The following is a 9,029-nucleotide window of genomic DNA, read 5'->3' on the forward strand; positions in this document are numbered from 1 at the left end:
CTGGCCCCCCCAGATGCAAGCTCCCCCCCCCCCAGACACAGCCGTTGGCCACACCCACACACACACCACACCCCTGGACAGACTGCTGTGAGAGGAGCGGCTGGGCGGCTCCTCCGAGCTGGGGGGGTTGAGGAGGACGGGGGCTGTTCGTTGCTGGGTGGGGCGGTGCTGCAGTCTGCACGTGCTCAGAGGCAGTCCCAGGCCAGGCAGTGGCACTGAAAGCAGCACCCCTCTCCTCCCCGATCCCAAATCCAGCCCTCAAACCAGCCATGAAGGAGAAGCGCCTGCCTGGTGGAGAATGCCAAGCCCCCCCCCCCGGATTCTCTCTCCCTCTCTCTGCTGATGGCTCACCCCCTCCTTCCCGGCGCGCCTCTTCGACATCCGCCATGCGGCTCAGGCTCCCCCTCGGCGGGCGCTGCCGCACAAGGTGGCGAGAGGTCAGGGGCTCCAGAGTGGAAGCGAGCACGGGGCGCCTCAGTCAGGAAAGAGGCGGCGGCGATGGCGGGGGGCAGCAATGGGCGCGTGATGCAGGGCTTTTGGCGGGGGGAAGGGCGGCTCAGTTCGGCACCCCCATGATGGCCCCACCCTAGGCGAAAGTCTAGTTCGCCTACTGAGTGAGCCAGCCCTGCTCCTGGGTCCCATTCGGGGCCTGTGTTCCTGATGGGTTGAGAGGAGAACCCCACAGGGATCTGTATCCACGGATTGTCCCCAGAACTGGGACAAAGACTGCTGGGAAATGTGTCTCGTGGACTGAGACTTGAGACTTTGGAGAGCTGAGATCGTCTTGATGGGCCGATGGGTCTTCCACAGAACAAATCTGCCCCTGGGGAACAAGGGCTAAAGTGCTGGCTGAAGCCACTGGGGAGGGTGTGTGTGTGTGTGTGTGTTCCAAGCACCACAAAGGACCAGGCCAGCACCTGGTGGGTTTCTTCTCCTTGCTACAGCCCAACTCAGATGGGTGTCGGAGAGGTTCTCTGCATCCTGGTCCCAAACACAGAGTCTGCTCTCCGCGGCGCCAGCAACTGCCCTTTCCCAGGCAGGATTCCAGCTGCGCTTGACCGTTGCCCGAGGAAAGCTCTCCGAGGTGCCCTGGCCTGCCTCTTGTCTAACGCTCGTATCTAGCTGCCCTTCCAGATGACTCACAGCGCCGGGAACGCAGAAGGCGGCCTTCTTTGATTGGCTTCTGACGGGCGGCTGAGCCAACCCCTGCCACCCAGAATGCCACACACCACGCACCGGCCAAGCCTCCCCTCCCCCACCCCCCACCCCGATGATGAAACACGCTATTTCTGAAATGACGCCAGCGAGACAATCGTGTGTTACTCATGGACACATTTTGGGACCATGATTTTTAACGACGGCTTTGACCCAAACGTTTGGCCCGCCACCTGATGGCCGTGGAAGGGCTGCGGCTTCATGGCTTGAATCACCCCTGGGGGCCGGCCAGTCACCGAACACAATATCCTGTCATTTGGCTATCTCTGAAGGGCTGCCAGTGGCGAAGCTGCGTGTAAAAATAGCCGATGAGTGCTGCTCTGTTACTTGACACTGCACCGTCATTCCAGTCCTTCTGTTTGCCTCTTCCCCACCGTCTTCAACACTCGGGTCTCTCCTTCCCGGAGATATATTTAAGTATGTTTCACTGAGTTTGGGCTCCTCGCTCTCCGTTTCACCTGTCTGTGCAGATCGAGGGGGGAGGGACAAAGGCAGGCCTCCCTCGGTGTGAAGGATCAGGACCCTCCTTCGTTGGAAGCAAAGCACACAGAGGATATGACTTACAGGAAGTGCGCGCAGTAAACAGAACGGCCGTGAGATGAGATGTGCAGCGAAGTTGGCTCCGCTGAAGAGAGCACCTGGATACAGAAGGTGAGCGGATGGGAAAGAAAGCGCCGGGCGTTGGAAGCAGGGAGCGCTGCCGCGTTTGCGAAGGCAGTCTGGAAATGCATAACTGGCAAGCAGTCCCGTCCCCCCCCCTGATAACCAAAGATGGGCAGACCACTGAGTTCATCTCATCCAGGTGTGCAACAGAACACCTGTCCTCTGTATGGAAACTTGGCCCCTCTCTCTGTTCCTCCAACTAGCGGTGTCCTCTAATCCAAAATGAAGCGGCAGGACAGCATTGTTGGGGCCAGTGTTCCCTCTAAGCTGAGTTAGTGTGAGCTAGCTCACAGTTTTTTAGCCTCTGGCTCACACATTGTTGTCTTGGCTCAAGAAGGATGGCTCTGGAGCAAATTAATTTATGCAGTAGCCAAATCACTCACTCACAACTTTAATGCCAGTAGCTCACAAAGTAGAATTTTTGCTCACAAGACTCCACAGCTTAGAGGGAGCATTGCTCACAGGTAGTGTTCCCTCTAAGCTGAGTTAGTGTGAGCTAGCTCACAGTTTGTTGGCCTCTGGCTCACACATTTTTGTCTCGGCTCAAGAAGGATGGCTCTGGAGCAAACTAATTTCTGCAGAAGCCAAATCGCTTGCTCACAACTTTAATGCCAGTAGAATTTTTGCTCACGAGACTCCACAGCTTAGAGGGAACATTGGTTGGGGCTATTAAGTGTATTCAGTTCTGTCCACTAGACGACTTTCCCAAGGCCTGGATTCTCCTCACAAAAAACTGGGTCTGCTTCTATGCAAGCAACTGCAACATGCCAGTAAACGGGCAGTCCCCTTGAATTTAGAAAAACCGAGCAATTGTAATCCTCAGATTGGGGGCATACATGGATCGATTCATAATCTGAGCAGGAGAAATGTCTGCCTTGCTCTGGCAGTGAAGCGAGGGACAAGTGAACTGGAAGCATAGACGTTTTATTTTTGTGCAGCTACAACTCTGGCTAAAATTCCTATAGATAGATTTGGAGTAGGGTCGCTTAGCATTATCGTCCTAGACTATCCTGAAAGAAAGACTGGGGAGGCTGAGGGATTTTGCTTCACTGCGTTAACTTCTGGACCCCACAAGTATCTAAGACGATCCACTGTTTTCTCACCACAAAGGCCCACAAAATGTTCACTCGAGATTCGAGCCCAGCAGTATGTATTTCAGAGGCCAACATGATATTTGCGGGGTGTGGGGTGGTGGGGTGGTATGAGCTCTCGAGAGTCAAATTTCCCAAGTAGCCATGGGGGGCCCTGAGCCTTTAGATCCCGGACAGAAGGTGGGTGGGTGGGTGGGTGTTGCAAGGAAGGGACGCAGGATGCAGAAGGACCGCGCACGTATCGTATCTCCCCCCCCCCCCCCGTGCGCTCACCATTTAAAAAAAATAAATGCATTTTAGGAAGAATGAAAAACACAAATAATCAAGAAACTCCCAGAGTACGGGGCCGGGTGCAGTTTGGTGCCCCTAAGGGCCAGCCCGCTCTAGGCAATCGCCTAGTTCGCCTAGTGAGTGAGCCGGCCCTGGGTGTGTTGCCTAATATGCAAAGGAGTTCCTGCTACAGAAAGAGCCCTGTTGGGAAGTATTGAGGGCTGGAGCCTGGAGAATGAGGGGTTTGGGGAGGGAGGGATCTTGGCAGGGTACAGGGCCGTAGAGTCCACCCTCCAAAGAAGCCGTTCTATCCAGGGGAACTGATCTCTGTAGTCTGGGGAACAGTTGTGATTCCGGGAGATCTCCAGGCTCCACCTGGAGGTTGGTGACCCTGTTAGAGGCAGAAAAGTAGCATCTAGCTGTTTTACTTCAGAGCAGCATGGCTGCCCCTGGAAAGAACCTTCCCTCCGTACCCCACGGGCAGGCTTTACAACATCAGACCCATAAGTGTCAGACCCTGATGGTCCAGGGATGGAGCCGGGGAGCTGAAGGGTCAGGGGAGGAAAGCCGGCCTGTGAGTGGCCGGGGAATGGCCACTGGTTGGCACGAGGTGGGTCAGGGCAGGAAAGCTTGGTCGCGCCCCACGAATGAGGGAGAGAGCTGGCTGGAAATGCTCTCCAAGCAAGCAGAACGTGTGTGAACAAGCAAGCAGAACGGGGGTGAACAAACATGTGGACAAGGGGGATCCAATAGATATTGTTTACCTTGACTTCCAGAAAGCTTTTGATAAAGTTCCTCATCAAAGGCTCCTAAGCAAGCTCAAAAATCATGGGATAAAAGGACAAGTCCTTTTATGGATCAAAAACTGGCTAATTAATAGAAAACAGAGAGTGAGTATAAATGGGCAGTTCTCCCAGTGGAGGGGTGTAAGCAGTGGAGTACCACAAGGATCAGTACTTGGTCCACTGCTTTTTAACTTGTTCATTAATGATTTGGAGTTGGGAGTAAGCAGTGAAGTGGCTAAATTTGCGGATGATACGAAGTTGTTCAGGGTGATGAAAACCAGTGAGGATTGTGAGGCACTCCAAAGGGATCTGTCAATTTTGGGCGAGTGGGCGTCAACATGGCAAATGGGGTTCAATGTGGCCAAGTGCAAGGTGATGCACATTGGAGCCAAAAATCCTAACTATAAATACACGTTGATGGGGTCTGAACTGGCAGAGACAGATCAAGAGAGAGATCTTGGAGTTGTAGTAGATAACTCACTGAAAATGTCGAGACAGTGTGTGACTGCAATAAAGAAGGCCAATGCTATGCTGGGGATTATTAGGAAGGGTATTGTAAACAGATCAGCCAATATCATAATGCCGCTATATAAATCAATGGTGCGACCTCATCTGGAATACTGTGTGCAATTCTGGTCACCACACCTTAAAAAGGATATTATAGCTTTGGAAAAAGTCCAGAAAAGAGCAACTCGAATGATAAAAGGGTTGGAACACTTTCCCTATGAGGAACGGTTAAGGCGCTTAGGGCTCTTTAGCTTGGAGAAACGACGACTGAGGGGTGACATGATTGAGGTTTATAAGATTATGCATGGGAAAGAGCAGGTAGAGAAAGAGGTACTTTTCTCCCTTTCTCACAATACAAGAACCCGTGGGCACTCCATGAAATTGCTGAGCGGTCGGGTTAGAACGGATAAAAGGAAGTACTTCTTCACCCAAAGAGTGATTAACACTTGGAATTCACTGCCACAGGAAGTGGTGGCAGCTACAAGCATGGACGGCTTCAAAAGGGAATTAGATAAGCATATGGAGCAGAGGTCCATCAGTGGCTATTAGCCACAAGGTATAGATAGGGACTCTGGGGCAAGTGATGCTCTGTCATCTTGGTGCTTGGGGGGGGGTCAACAGTGGGAGGGCTTCTAATGTCCTGGCCCCACTGGTGGACCTCCTGATGGCACTGGTATTTCTGGCCACTGTGGGATACAGAGTGTTGGACTGGATGGGCCTTTGGCCTGATCCAACATTGGCATCTCTTATGTTCTTATGTTCTCTTATGTGTTGCCCTTTCACCTCAGATTTCTCATTCTCCCCCTGGAGATGCCAAGCAAGAGGCTAAAGGCTCGACATTCTAGGTCTACCCAGTCCTAGCAAGTTGGCGGGAGGGTTGGAGGATCGCAGGCAGGCGAGGAGCGGGCAGGGCCGGATCCAGCAACCCAGGCAGGAGCTGAAGTTGGAGACTAGCAAGCAGGCCCTAGAGAGCGAGAGTTTAGCAATCAGCAACTGCCAAGGCTGACCTTGCAAAGGTCTAGAGCCAGGTCTTTGACCCTGCCAGGATCTGTGCAGTGTTATCATCCACCTCAGAGAAGCTGGAGTGTGGTAGGCCCCAATCTCCTGGCTTCGGCTCCGGGCCCAGGGCTGCCAGCTCCTGTCCCCCACCACCATTCCTGCAGCCAGTGGGAGAAAAATGACGGGGGTGGGTGGGGGAACAACACCAGCAATGGTGCAATGTCACTTCCAGAGGAAACCCAGAAGTTATATCAGTCCTCTCTAGGAACGGAAAGAACACCTACAGTTTTAACCGTATAATTCCCAGCGATTCCTAGAGAGCTGTGATGTCATTTTGGTTTTCCCTGTCTGCGATCGCCTACGGTGCCCCCGTGTCCACCCTCTCCAGAGGCAACCTTAGCTCTGGCCCTCTTCCTTCCCCAATTCCTGGGTCCCAGAGGATACTCTGGAGGTACAGGAGATGGACAGGTCCATTCGGGAGTTTCCTGGTTCGCCGGTTCCAAGGGAACTTTTTAACATGCAATACGGTACAAACGAATACATCCTAATCAAGAATTTCCAAAACTATACAGTCAAAGAAAACATCTAATACAGGGGTCGTTTTGTAGAAAAAGAGCTAGGGGAACTCATTAGCATAACTCATTAGCATATGCCACACCCCCTGACATCACCGGAAGTGTGTCATAAGGCCACACCCCCTGACATCACCGGAAGTGTGTCACAAGGCCACACACCCCGCCCCCAATGGTCCCGGCCCCACCGCTGGCCTTGCAGCTCCACTGACGAGCCCCATGAGGGGCCCGGCGGTGGACCTGCAAGGCCGGCGGGAGTGCGAGGAAGCCCCACGAAGGCCCTCCCTGGCCCCAGGCAGGCAGGGGTGCGGAGAGGCAGGGAGGAAGCAACTTACTCTCCCTCTTCTCCTGCCTCCTCCTGGCTGAATGAGGGCTGGAAGCAGGGGGCGGGGCTTCGTCATGTGCCCCCCCGTACCTCACCCGGGGGAACTGCGATCCCCCCCGAAATGACCTCTGATCTAATATATAACGAAAATGTATAACAAGCAGGGCTCTAGTCGGGGGGGAGCTCTCAGGTACGGAGCTCCGGAAGAGAACCTCTAGGGGGCGGGGCGGTCACGTGGTGAAGCCCTGCCCCCTTCTTTACCCCGCCCTCTGCTTCGATCCTCATTCCGTTTGGGAATGAGGATGAAGCAGGAGGGTAAGTAGCCGGGCCTTCTGACACACTTCCGGTGATGTCAGGGGGTGTGGCCTTCTGTCACTTCCGGTGATGTCAGGGGGCGTGGCATATGCAAATAAGTTATGCTAATGAGTTATGCTAATGAGCTCCGGCAGCTCTTTTTCTACAACAAGACCCCTGATAACAAGTAATGTTTAACAAGTAAAATGAGAGTACATTCTGAAAAAGAGTGTGACTATCTATCCAAAAGAGCTAGACGCACGTAATGCCATAAAATACCGTCAGCATCCGAGGGCCATAAAGAGAACCTTTAAAAGAAGAGCCGTTCTTTTTATAGGTTAGGGTTCAAAGGCAGGTAGTCCTTAGCAGTCAGATACTGTACGGCAGGGAACCAAATCTGAACAAACGTAGAACGCCTGCTGTCTGGTGAGCACCGAGAAGTCTTAAAAGCTAAGTTGCCCAGCACGAATTCCTCCCGGATCTTACCCGACCACAGTGCCAAAGTCAGAGCCTCCGCTGGTTTCCATGTAGAGGCTACAGCAAGGTGAGCAGCTGCCAAGAGTACAGGAATCAGAGCTCCCATCTGTTTTTGGGTTCCAAGGGAACTTGACCACCAGGGGCCCGCAGGAGCTGGAGAAGGGGGGGGGAGGCGTGCACACAGAGCTGAAACCATGGGGAGCTCCTCTTCTGAGGAGGCTTCTGGGAAGGGAGCCGTCTCCCCGTGTGCAGGCTGTGACAAGGCCAGACCCTGAGACCTGGCTGTGTGAATGCAGCTGGGCCCGGGGCCTGGAGCCTGAGGGCCCCGCTGGGATGTGCATTCTGCCCTCAACCCAATCCAGCAGCATGATGCGCTCTCGCCAGTCCCACAGCTGGGGAGCAGGTTCAGGCCGGCCCCGGGGCACTTGGCTGCACGTGGAGGAGTTTGTGCTGCCTGGTGCAGTGCCGTAGCCCGTCCCCAAGAGCAGCAGCAGCCGTGGAGTGGTTCAAGGACTGGACCCCCAAGACCCAGGAGGCCAAGCTTCCAATTGCCACTCTGCCACGGACGTCTTCTGGAGGGGCCAGAGCCAGCAGACCCAGAGCTGGGGCCCAGAGTTTCTGGCAGGGCCTCCTCCTGCTGCTGCTGCTGGCACCGCCCACCCACTCGCTTGCTGGGGCTGCAGCACCCACGCTCCCTGCCGCACACACTGCCTGGGGCCACTGGGCGAAGGGCTGCAGGCGGCTGTGGGCGTGGCCGTGGGGGTGCTTGTGAGCAGGCAAGGGGAGGGCAGGCGGCAAGCAGGTGGGAGGCAAGGAGGGCAGGAGAGCCTGCTCCGAGTTGCGAAATCCCCGGAGATTTGTGGGAGGAGCCTGAGGACAGTGAGATCTGGGGAGGGGAGGGGCTTCAGCAAGGAGGCGATGCCATAAGAGTCCACCCTCCGGAGCAGCCATTTTCTCCAGGGGGACTGACCGACCGCTGTAGTCTAGAGACCCAGCCGTAATTGCAGCAGACTTCCAGGCAATTTGTCTTCATGGGAGCTTTCCCCCTTTATATAAACGTGAGATTCCACCTTACAGACCGGAACTGGACCAGACCAATATTGATGCCAGTTAACCTGGTCTCGGCATGTGGGTCTGGTGCGTGCAAAGGTCAAAAGTCCATCCCGTGAACTCTGCTGGGCGCCTTCCACACTGGCCTTCTGGTCGGGGTGCCTTTCCTGCCCCCCCCCCCGAGAGCTGGCTGGCAGAGACCCCTTGCTGCTGGAGACGAGCGGCCGTAGTTGGAGGTTCTGGCAGGGACTGTGGAAGAAATAGTTGAAGGACCTTGGAATCTTGGAAACGAAGCATCATGTGATGACCGATGCCCAGAGCTCCCGGTATAGGGTTGCCAATCTCCAGGTGGGGGATGGACATCTCCCAAGATCACAACTGATCTGTAGATGGCTGCTTTGGAGGGTGGACTCTATAGTGTTATAGGTCTACAAGATAATCTACGTGGAGGGCTTTGAACACCATGAGTGGTCTGGAGAAGAAGAGAAGAAGAAGAAGAGATTGGATTTATACCCCATGGCCCTTCACTACCCAAAGGTGTCTCAGAGCGGCTCACAAACTCCTTTCCCTTCCCCTCCCCACAACAGACACCCTGTGAGGTACGTGGGGCCAAGAGAGCTCTTGACAGAAACGGCTCTTTTTCAAGGACAGCTCTTATCAGAGCTATGGCTTGCCCAAGGTCATCCAGTCAGGTGCAAGTGGAGGAGGAGTGGGGAATCAGACCCGGTTCTCCCAGATTAGACTCCGGGCACTTAACCACGACACCAAACTGGCTCTCTTT

General features: G+C 54.5%; 1 protein-coding gene across 1 annotated transcript in view; it reads left to right on the plus strand.

Moving 5' to 3' along the window:
- Positions 1 to 1,576: 1,576 nt before the first annotated feature.
- Positions 1,577 to 9,029, plus strand: part of LOC107113021 (chromosome unknown open reading frame, human C10orf71) — a 31,899-nt gene continuing 24,446 nt past the window's right edge. The window contains exon 1 of the mRNA XM_015414242.1: positions 1,577 to 1,866. The gene's annotated coding sequence lies outside the window, so the exon portion shown is untranslated. The remainder of the gene's footprint in view (positions 1,867 to 9,029) is intronic.

The sequence above is a fragment of the Gekko japonicus genome, unplaced genomic scaffold, assembly GCF_001447785.1.
Source record: "Gekko japonicus isolate JY-2015 unplaced genomic scaffold, Gekko_japonicus_V1.1 scaffold1319, whole genome shotgun sequence".
NCBI lineage: Eukaryota > Metazoa > Chordata > Lepidosauria > Squamata > Gekkonidae > Gekko > Gekko japonicus.